Source organism: Heterocephalus glaber, unplaced genomic scaffold (genome assembly GCF_053883595.1).
Source record: "Heterocephalus glaber isolate CG9 unplaced genomic scaffold, H.glaber_assembly_v1.0 deba00001429, whole genome shotgun sequence".
NCBI lineage: Eukaryota > Metazoa > Chordata > Mammalia > Rodentia > Bathyergidae > Heterocephalus > Heterocephalus glaber.
Window position 1 is genome coordinate 26,606,516 of NW_028258294.1, and position 11,086 is coordinate 26,617,601.

General features: G+C 37.5%; 1 pseudogene; it reads right to left on the reverse strand.

Annotated features, from left to right (window-relative positions):
- Positions 1–3,549: 3,549 nt before the first annotated feature.
- LOC101721406 (MAP/microtubule affinity-regulating kinase 3-like) lies at positions 3,550–6,389 on the reverse strand (annotated as a pseudogene).
- Positions 6,390–11,086: the final 4,697 nt, after the last annotated feature.

Consider the following 11,086-nt stretch of genomic DNA (forward strand, 5'->3'; position numbering starts at 1 on the left):
GGGCATCTGAAATGAACAGACATTTCTCAGACAAAGAAGTAGAAATAGCAAATAAACATATGAAAAAATGTTCAACATCACTGCTCATTAGAGAGATAAAAATGAAAACAATGGTGAGACTCCAGCTTACCCCAGAAAAAATGGCTGCTATCAAGAAATCAACCAATAACAAATGCTGGTTGGGCTGTGGGAAAGAGGAACACTGCTCCACTGCTGGTGGGAGTGTACACTGGTGCAACCACTGTGGAAATCAATATGGAGATGCCTCAAAGAACTAGGACTGGATGTCCCATTTGACCCAGCTATTCCCCTGCTGGGTATCTTCCCCAAAGAATTAAAAGTATCATACCACAGTGATATATGTGGACCCATGTTCATAGCAGCACAATTTTTAACAGCTAAAACTTGGAAACAGCCCAAATGCCCATCAACTGGAGACTGGATAAAGAAAATGTGGGGTTTTTAAAAATAAAATTGAGTACTACTCAGCCATAAAAAGTGAGAAATTAGGGACATTTATAGCTAAATGGATGCACATCGAGGCGATATTCGTAAGTGAAATAAATTGTACACACATGTATAAAGACCGAGTAGTTTCTCTAGTGTGAGAAACTGAAAGTGTAAATAAGGACTAAAAGGTATAATAGATAATGTGAAATAGGAAGGAAAGGGGGAAAGGGGACGGGGAAGTGGGAGGGGTAGGGGAAAGGGAAGAAGGGAATGGAATTAATATGAGAAAATGAAAAAAAGGAAACAAAATCTTTGTAAATAGTGAGGGATGGATTGGTTGAAGGGAGGGCAGGGGAAGGGGGAAAAATAAGAACCCGGAGAGATTATGTAAAGGTGCAAATTTCCAATGAGGAATGTCATTATATTGTATACCTAAAATGTACCAATGATTAGAATGAATAATCAATAATGTGAAATAGGAAGAAAAGGTTCAAAGGTGTAGGGGAAGTGGCAGGGACAGGAGAAAGGAAGGAAGGGAAAGGAAAAATTATGAGAAATGTAAAAAATGGAAACAAAATCTTTGTAAATAGTGAAGGGTGGAGGGGGTGAAGGGAGGGCTGGGAATGGGGGAAAAAAAATAAGAACCAAGATGCATCATGTAAAGGCACAGTTTCCCAAAGAGAAATGTAATTGTATTGTGTACCTAAAATATACCAATAAAAGAATTTTTTAAAAAAGATTCATACCACAGTGATATATGTGTGCCCATGTTCATAGCAGCACAGTTTGTAATAGCTAAAAGTTGGAAACAGCCCAAATGCCCATCAACTGGAGGCTGGATAAAGAAAATGTGGTTTTTTAAATAAAATGGAATACTACTCAGCCATAAAAAATGAGAAATTAGAGATATTTATTGCTAAATGGATTCACATTGAGGTGATACTCTTAAGTGAAATAAATATGATCCACATGTGTAAATACCGAATAGTTTCTCTAATGTGAGAAACTGAAAGTGTAAATAAGAACTCAATGGTATAATAGATAATATGAAATAGAAAGAAAAGGAGCAAAGGGGAAGGAGAAGTGGGAAGGATAGGGGAAAGGAAAGAGGGGAATAGAATTAATATGAAAAAATGAAAGAATGGAAACAAAGTCTTTGTAAATAGGGAGGGATGGAGGGGTTGAAGGGAGGGCAGGGGAAGGGGGAAAAATAAGAACCAAGAGAGATCATGTAAAGGTGCAAATTTCTAGTGATGAATGTCATTATATTCTATATCTAAAATGTACCAATAAAGTAAATTTTTTTTAAAAAAGGGTGGGCTGGGGATTTAGCTCAGTGGTTCCACCGCCTGCCTTACAAGCACAAGGTCCCGAGTTCAATACCTGGTACCAAAAAAAAAAAAAAAAGAAGCTGTAAGATGTTCATGTAACCACCCCCTAAGATTGTGAATTGCATGAATTGCAAACATGTACTAATAAAAAATAAAAAAGAGAAGAATGTTACTGGGATTAGAAATTTCTACTCATTTTGTATTTTCATTTAAATAGCCTGATAAAGACTTTTTGGTCCCATATGTATATTAAAATGGTAAGGATAATATTTAAAGGAAATAAAGTGTATGATGTCCAAACCTGTAGAGGATAAATGAACTTAAACTCAGTCCAAATGCAGTTAATGTGGGAGAAACATATAAACAGACTATTTGCTGAAAAATAAGTGAAAGGAAGAATTCATATATATCAGTAATAATGGTCAATGTAATAAAACAATCCATTGTTGGTAAAAATCAGTTTACAATTTTAAAAAATCAGCTACATGCTACCTTCTCCACACATACTTAAAATGTGGGGATATAGATAGATTAAAAATGAGTCAAATATGTTATACCAAAGAGCCATGAATCAAAAGAAACAACTAGAACTACACTAGCATCAAAAAAATATAAATACCAAGGCAAAAGTGATTATAAAGGATAAAGAAAATCCACAACCTTATTTAAAAGTTCGAATAACTTATAAGGAAGAGACAGTCATCACAAACTTGTAGGTACCTAGCAACATAGCCTCAAATCCATAAAATGAAAGATGGTGTATATGATTCTGGTTGCTTCAGAATATGAATTAATGTAGATGCATCATTAATCTGGGCCACAGTTATATTTGATTCTCAACAGGAACTTTTGTTACAATACTGCTAATATTAACTATGACACTCTGGCTAAATAGATATTAAAATATAGAATAAGTTTAAAAGGCATTCACAATCAGTTAAAATAATTTACCTTAAGAAGCAAGGAAAATAAAAAACAGCAAAAGAAACTCTCATCTGATGTGCCCATGTTTCTAGCCCCTGCCTTCTCCTTGCCTACGGCAAAGGCCATGTAGGTTGAGACCTAGCCATACTGCTAAGAACAAGGCAGACTCAGGCATAAAGTTGTAAGCATCTCTGCTCAGAACACACTTGTTAGTTCAGCACTGTTATCCTCACTCCCAGGAAAATTTGGCATCTTCATTCTTCTGTCTCATTCTCAGCAATCTCCTTTAAAAGCCATTAATCTTGGCTCCTAATTGATGCTTCTTAAATAACTAACTACTGGACTTCTGATCAATCCCTGAATTCTGGTCAGTGTGCCTACCTTCCAGCTGAGATAGCCCATTTTCTTCAGTTTTGTATAGCCAGATCAGTGAAAGGTTACAGAAATACACCTTAGAAACAGTAGCTATTGAACAAAAAGAGCTGTCTCTGTCAGACTGCAGTGGGTCTAATGCCCGGGATTCTGCCCTGATCCTCTGGGTATAAATCTAGGCCCAGTGCCTGCCAGGTACCTGAGTGCACCTGCCAATCCCCGTGCCTGAGAGCTGCAGCACTAGACTTCTCCACTAGTTTCAGACCATCAGTGACTCTGATGTATGTGTCACTCTGGCTGCCACCACATCTACTGTCTACCGCTCACTGGAAAGTTATTCAAGTCCACTACATTCCTAACACTTATGAAACATCTACCCCATGCCAAGCCTTACATAGATGGCATGGGGGATGACAAGATGAATGAAACCTTTTCTGCACCAAGGATCTAGAATAGGAAACTACTGTAGTACCAGAAAGACACATTGACATTGAACCTAAATATGAATGTATGCTGTGAGAATGTCTTTTTCTCACCCTCAAACTTTAAGTCATGATTTACAAGATGCAGGTGTTATTGCCTAAATATCATTCTATACATTTCCATAGGTTTCAGGAGAATACTTTCAATTGCCACTTTATTTAAATAATTAGTGGGCTACAGCTTTAGCTCACTGACAATTTTTGAAGCAATATTTTGAATGCTGCAGATGTGCCTGCCATCTGCTTGCAATATACCCCATTCAGAGACAGTCTTGGCTGCCTACAGACTTCCATCTCCCACTCACCAGGTCCATCACCTTTGATGCAAAAGAGACAGAAGTGCTCCCTCTGCCCATAGATGTAGTTATTTGCATTCAGAACTCTCTGGATCTCCCTCAGCATGTCCCTGGGATCTATGGAACTAACAGTTTTCATTCTCCAAGTGAAGCAGAGGATCTTGAGGCTTTGCTTCTTTCTTTTCATTCCTTTGTTTGAGGGATACATTGTGACGTCTTCTGAGTCTTGAAGTTGATGTAATGAAAAGATTATTAGAGTCTCAACATTGCTTCTGGAACTGTGGTATATCTTTTTGGTAGAGGTTGGGCGATGGAGGTGGGCCAACGTATGTTGCAGGTCCAACCTCCTGTGGCTGGTAGTACAAAGTGCTACTTTTGGTATTGCCTCTTGGTAAGTGGATGTCAAACTCAGTAGTTGTACTGGTAATGATGCAATGCTTCTCTGACTCTTCTTTGCATGGAAAACAGCTGATGGGATAGCTGGTCCAGCATGGTCAGTGTACAGTCTCTGAATCTTGTTGCAAGACAAGCTTGTCTGTACTTTGTGGCCAGCAGCCTGGCCAGTGCTCTTGCTGAGGTCACTGCTTGGCTTCACCTTAGCAAGTGAAAGGAGTCTGCTAGCACTGGAGTGAGGAGAGTCCAGCTCAGAATATTATCTCCCCAGAAAAAAATAGGTAGCTGAGTTTTCGTCACATTTCTTTTTTAAAAGAGAGTCATGAATTTCTCTTTCTGGAAATCTCATGGATATCATGATATTTATTCTTTTCTGGTCTAAGATGTTTAATTCTTGTTCAACAAATGGTTGAAGTTCATCTCCCTCATGCCTTTCATTTACCCACTTGTCCTTCATGATTTGTTTTAGAATGCCGTGCTTCTTTGGGTTTATGATGAGGAATAGTTTGAGAAACTTTTTGCAGTCTTTTGATATGTACAGAGGAATCTCATTATCTCCCTATGATCATGCTGTTCATCTCTTCCCTCTCATTTTGTCCATCAAAGGAGAGTGATGCACTGAGTATAGAAAACCACACCAAGACTTCACACATCACTTTCCAGCCCCTGGTACTTCTTGCCCAGGATGATCTCTGGGGCTGCATATGCAGGACTGCCACAAGATGTTTCCAGTTTCTTGTCAACAGTGAATGCAGTGCTAAATCCAAAATCTGCTAATTTGATGTTCAATTCACTGATTAATAATATTTTCTCTGCCTTCAGGTTTCTGTGTGTAATCCCCTTGTCATGGCAGTATTGCACTGCAGACAGGATCTGTCAAAATTTTAGCTCTTGCTTCTCCTTCATCCATTCTTCCATGGGTCACCAAATACTTATACATCTCACCACCTTTAGCATAGTCCAGTACTAAGTACAGTACTTTCTCAGCTTCTAAAACTTCAAACAACTGTATTATATTGGGATGGTTTAAAATCCTCATTATCCTTACTTCTCAGAGGAGCCCCTGGAGTCTTGCTGGATTCAAAGGTCTTTTCTTAATTATTTTAATAGCAACTTAAATGCTTGTGATGGTATGTATGCCTAGTCTCACTTTTGCAGAGCTCCCCTTGCCGAGAGTTTTCAACAGTTCATATTTTCCTATGAGATTCTGATTGTGACCGTGCTGAACTGAGAATCCCATTGTAATATTTATTCTTTTCTCTTCTGGGATGTTTAGCTCTTGTTCAACCAGTTGTTCATCTCCCTCATTGGCTTCATTTATCCACTTCTCCTTCATGATCTCATCTAGAGTGCCATGCTTCTTTGGGTTTATGACAAGGAATCACTTCAAAAACTGTTCACAGTCTGTTGGCAGGTCTCCCTGTGAACACTCTTTCTCTCATGTCCTTCAAATCTCTTCCATTAAAAAGGAGCGACCCAGTGACTACATTATATAAAACCACACCGAGACTCCACACACTGATTTTGGGCCCCTGGTACGCCTTGCCCAGGTGGATCTCTGGGGCTGCATACACAGGACTGCCACAAATGTGTCCAGTTTGTTACCCACAGTAAATTCAGTTCTGAATCCTAAATCTGCCATTTTGATGTTATTGTCCTCATCTAATAGTATCTTCTCGGTGTTCAGGTCTCTGTGTGCTATTCCCTTACTGTGGCAGTATTTTACTGCAGACAGATCTGTTGAAATTTCCCTCTTGCTTCTTTTTAATCCATTTTTCCATTTGTAAACAGGTAGTCATACATATTCATTTACTAGGTTTCCATAACTTCAAACAACTATACTATATTGGGATGATTTAACATCTTCAATATTTTTACTTCTCTGTGCAGCTCTGGAGTCTTAATTTACTCTTCAGAGTTTTGTTAATTATTCTTATCGCAATCTCAGCACCCATGATGACATGTCTTGCTAATTTGTCTTTTGCATAGTTCCCCTTGTGGAGTGTTCTCAGCACTCCATATTTTCCTATTTGAAGATCTTTTTCCACACAGGAAGCCATAGATTCTGGAGGTGTCTTCTGGTAGCCTGTTTCCACATGAGTGGAAACAGTTTCCTGATCAGTTTTCAGTTTCCTGATCATTATCTTCAATGTCTAGTTGGTAGCCTTTGTTTTAAGAGAATAAAGATGTGCCTAAATCTACTCTAAGTAGCAAAATAAATATCTAATAATAAATATAATAAACTAATAAATAATGAATGTAAATAACTATAATTATGAATATAATAAATAACTATAATAAAGAAATATAATAATTAATAAAATAATAAATCTCTTGCTATCGCTGGCAGGATCAGGATGGGGAAGGACTGGATAAGGGTAGAGAAGTGGGGGGTAAGGGAAGGAAGAGAATAGGACAGAAGGGAAGTCGAGGGCAGATGAGGGCAAGAGAGGGAAGGGAAGCAGAGGAATGGGGTGGAATGAGAAAGAAAGAAATAGTTGGAAGTAGAAAGGGGAAGATAGGTCCAAAAATAACTACAAAAGCCTTCTACAGGAAAAAGTGCTTGCCCAGTTCAAATTATCCACCTGGATAAGTCCAACCATTGAAGGCAAATGAATAGTATACTTACTCTAGGACATTCATTCTAGAATCTACCATTGTCAATCCACCATAAATGCAGCATAAAGAGACTGGGAGGAGAGGGAAGGTGGAAGGTGAAGGATTGGGGGAGGGAGGAGATGGAAAAGAAGTATTACGTGTGTTATATACATGTACCAACTCTATGATGGGTGTAATCATTTTGTAATCATTGCTAACATGTAACAATTAAAACAAAAAAAATTTAAAGAATGGTTATATAAAATTCTGAGATCAAAACCTTTGGGTTCAATTTACACTAATTTCCTATTAAATTGCTATGAGAATTTTTGACACAATAGTGCATTAGTGAGACTTCTTGGGTAGAAAGCAACAGAAAAAACTCAGGCTACTTTAATCATAGAAAGGATTTTATTATCATAGATTTCCCAGTTCAAAATCTAAGAAAAAACTTTGAAAATAAAATGCACTCCAGTAGCACTAGGGGTCTTCATAGCAGCAACTAAGTTCATTCTCTTTGAAACACCAACAGGATAAATAACATATTGCCTTTTATTTCCCTTTCATTACTTTTTATGATATTGTGGGGTAGACATTCTAATGTGCCTGCTCCTTGGTTGGGAGATGATGGGGAACTTTGACAATACAAGGAAGAAATACATCATATAGCACAGAGATAATTCCTAAAGTGGGAGAGAGGTGCTATTAGCAGAAGAGGAGTAGCTGTGGAGGAAGACCCTCAATAGATATCAATTACAAAACGCAGGCTGGATGGTGTCCATTTGATGACAACATATTGTACCTTGGACAAAGTGTCCTAAGGACAGAATAACTGAAGGCAGGTTAATGCATTGAATATAGAGCATGTAACATTTAAAGGAGGGGGAAAAGTCTTAGGTAAGAAGATCAACACTGGTGACTGTAAAGATATGCAAGAGAATGTTTTAAGAAGATTAAAATTCAATTTTTAAGGGTAGGAGGTTTATAAAAGAAATATGTAGAAAGTGCTGACAAGTTAGCCTTAGGCAGTTTGTGGAAGAACAAATTAAGGAATTCCTTTATTTCTTCCAGGAGAAGTTATAAACTCTTGGTCTTTATTGGGAGCAGCTGTGTATCAAAAGGGTTGATATGTAGAGAACAAAATGGGAAAAGCATTAAAATGATAATTAGAGGATGTAGACTAGAATGTGGTGAGTGACCAGCAATAGGTCAGAACTGACACTGAGATTTAAAGGCAAGAGAAAGTCTGGAAAGGGAGTGATCATGTTTGGATACAATACTGGAGGCATCCATGGATATAATGACCGAGAGACAAAAAAAAAAGAAAAAAAAAGGAACAGAGAGAATATGTAATTAAAGCCCTAGTTCATGGTATATGAGGGGAAGGGGCAAATGTCTTGGTTCATTTTGTGCTGCTATAACAAGGTGCCTGAGCCTGTATAATTTATTTTATTTTTTTAATATTATTTTATTGGTATATTTTAGGTATACAATATAATGACATTCAGCATTGGAAATATTCACCTTTACATAATCTCTTTTGGTTCTCATTTTCCCCCTTCCCTTGCCCTCCCTTCAACCCCTCCATCCCTCCTTATTTACAAAGACTTTGTTTCCTTTTTTTCATTTTCTCATATTAATTCCATTCCCTTCTTTCCTTTCCCTCCCACTTCCCCTTCCCCTTTGCCCCTTTTCTTCCTATTTCACATTATCTATTATACCTTTTAGTCCTTATTTACACTTTCAGTTTCTCACACTAGAGAAACTATTTGGTATTTACACATGCCTGTCCTGTTTATTTCTCTGAAGAGTATCGCCTCAATGTGCATCTATTTAGCTATAAATGTCTCTAATCTGTCATATTTTATGGCTGAGTTGTACTCGATTTCATAAGAAAAACCACATTTTCTGTATCCAGTATCCAGTTGATGGGCATTTGGGCTGCTTCCAAGTTTTAGCTATTAAAAATTGTGCTGCTATGACCATAGGTACACATATATCACTGTGGTATGATTCTTTTAATTCTTTGGGGAAGATACCCAGCAGGGGAATAGTGGAGTCAAATGAGACTTCCGGTCCTAGTTCTTTGAGGTATCTCCGTACTGATTTCCACAGTGCTTGCACCAGTCTACACTCCCACCAGCAGTGGAGCAGGGCTCTTCTTTCCCCACAGCCCCACCAGCTTTTGTTACTGGTTGATTTCATGATAGCAGCCATTCTTTCTGGAGTGAGGTGGAATCTCAGCATTGTTTTCATTTCCATCTCTCGAATGAACAGTGATGTTGAGCATTTTAAAAATATGTTTATTTGCTATTTCTACTTCTTTGTCTGAGAAATGTCTATTCATTTCAGAAACCGATTTTTGGATTGGGTCTTTAAATTTGGGAGGTCTGATTTTTTTAAGTTCTTTATAGATTCGAGATAGTAGACCTTTTTCTGAGGAACAGCAGGTGAAGATTTTTTCCAACATTGTGGGTTGTCTCTTCACACTGTTGGTGGTTTCTCTTGCTGTGCAGAAGCTTTTTAATAAGAAGAGACCCCACTTGTTGATTGTTTGTGGTAGTTCATGGTCAACTGAGGTTTTGTTCATAAAATCTTTTCCTACATCAATATCTTCAAGAATTCTACCTAACCTCTTTTCTAGGTGGTTCAGTGTTTCTGTTTTAATATATACATCTTTAATTCATTTTGATTTTTGTTTAATGCATTGTGAGAAATATAAGTCTAGTTTTAGTCTTTGGCAATTTTAAACTCAATTTTTCCAGCACCATTTATTAAAGAGGCTATCTTTCCTCCAGTGAGCATGTTTGGCTCCTTTATTGAAGATGAGATGGCTGAGTGTGTCTGGAGTTATTTCTGCGTCTTCTAATCTGTTCCACTGGTCCTCAGGTCTGTTTCTTTGCCAGTACCATGATGTTTTTATCACAGTAGCTTTGTAGTATTGTTTCAAATTGGGGATTGTGATACCCCCTTGCCATGTCTCTGTTACCTAGAATTGCTTTTGCTATTCTGGGTCTCTTCTTCTTCCAAATGAATTTTTGGATTGTTTTCTCAAGGTCCATGAAGTATGGTGCTGAGATTTCAATTGGGATTGCATTGAATCTATATAGCAGTTTTGGAAGTATGGCCATTTTCACTATGTTGATTCTTCCTACCGAGGAGCAAGGATGTCTGTCCATTTTCTGATAACATCTTCAATCTCTCTTTTCAGAGTGCTATAGTTTTCAGAGAAGTGGTCTATGATTTCATTCTTATGTTGATTCCTAGGTATTTCAGTTTTTTGGATGCTATTGTGAAAGGAATTGTTGGCCCTATTTCTCTCTCAGTGAGTCTGTTGTTTGTGTAGAGGAGAGCTATTGATTTTTGTGTGTTGACCTTATATCCATCTACTCTACTGAATTTGGTTATTAAGTCTAGAAGACTTTTGGTGGCATTCTTGGGATCTTCTATACAGAGTATGATGTCATCTGCAAATAATGGCAATTTGACTTAATTTCCTGTCTTTATTCCTTTTATTTCTTTCTCTTTTCTTAATTGCTATGGTTAATGTTTTGAAGATTATATTGAACAAGAGTGGTGACAGTGGACATCCTTGTCTTGTTCCTAATTTTAGTGTGAAGGATTTCAGTTTTTGACCATTTAGTATGATATTGGCTGTTGGTTTTTCATAGATGGCTTTTATCAGATTGAGGTAGAGACCATCTATTCCAACTTTTTGTAAGGTTTTTATCATAAATATGTGTTGGATTTTGTCAAAAGCTTTTTCTGCATCTATGGAGATAATCACATGGTTTTTGTCCTTGGCTCTATTGATATAGTGTATTACATTGATTGATTTGTGTATGTTGAACCAACCTTGCATCTCTAGGATGAATCTCGCTTGGTCAGGGTATATGATCTTCTTGATGATCTTCTGCATTCTAGTTGCCAGTATCTTATTAAGGAGTTTTGCATCTATTTTTGTTAGTGAGATTGGCCTATAGTTCTCTTTTTCGGTTGGGTCTTTCTCTGCTTTGAGGATCAAGCTGATGCTTGCTTCCAGGAATGAATTCAGGAGTATTGCTTCCCTTTCAATTTCATTGAAGAGTTTAACCAGTAGTATCAGTAGTTCCTCTCTAAATGACTTGTAGAATTCAACAGTGAAGCCATCAGGACCTTTTCTTAGTTGGTAAGTTTTTTATTACATTTTCAATTTCATTGATACTGGGTTGTTTAGAATTTGTAGGTCTTCTTTGTTCAA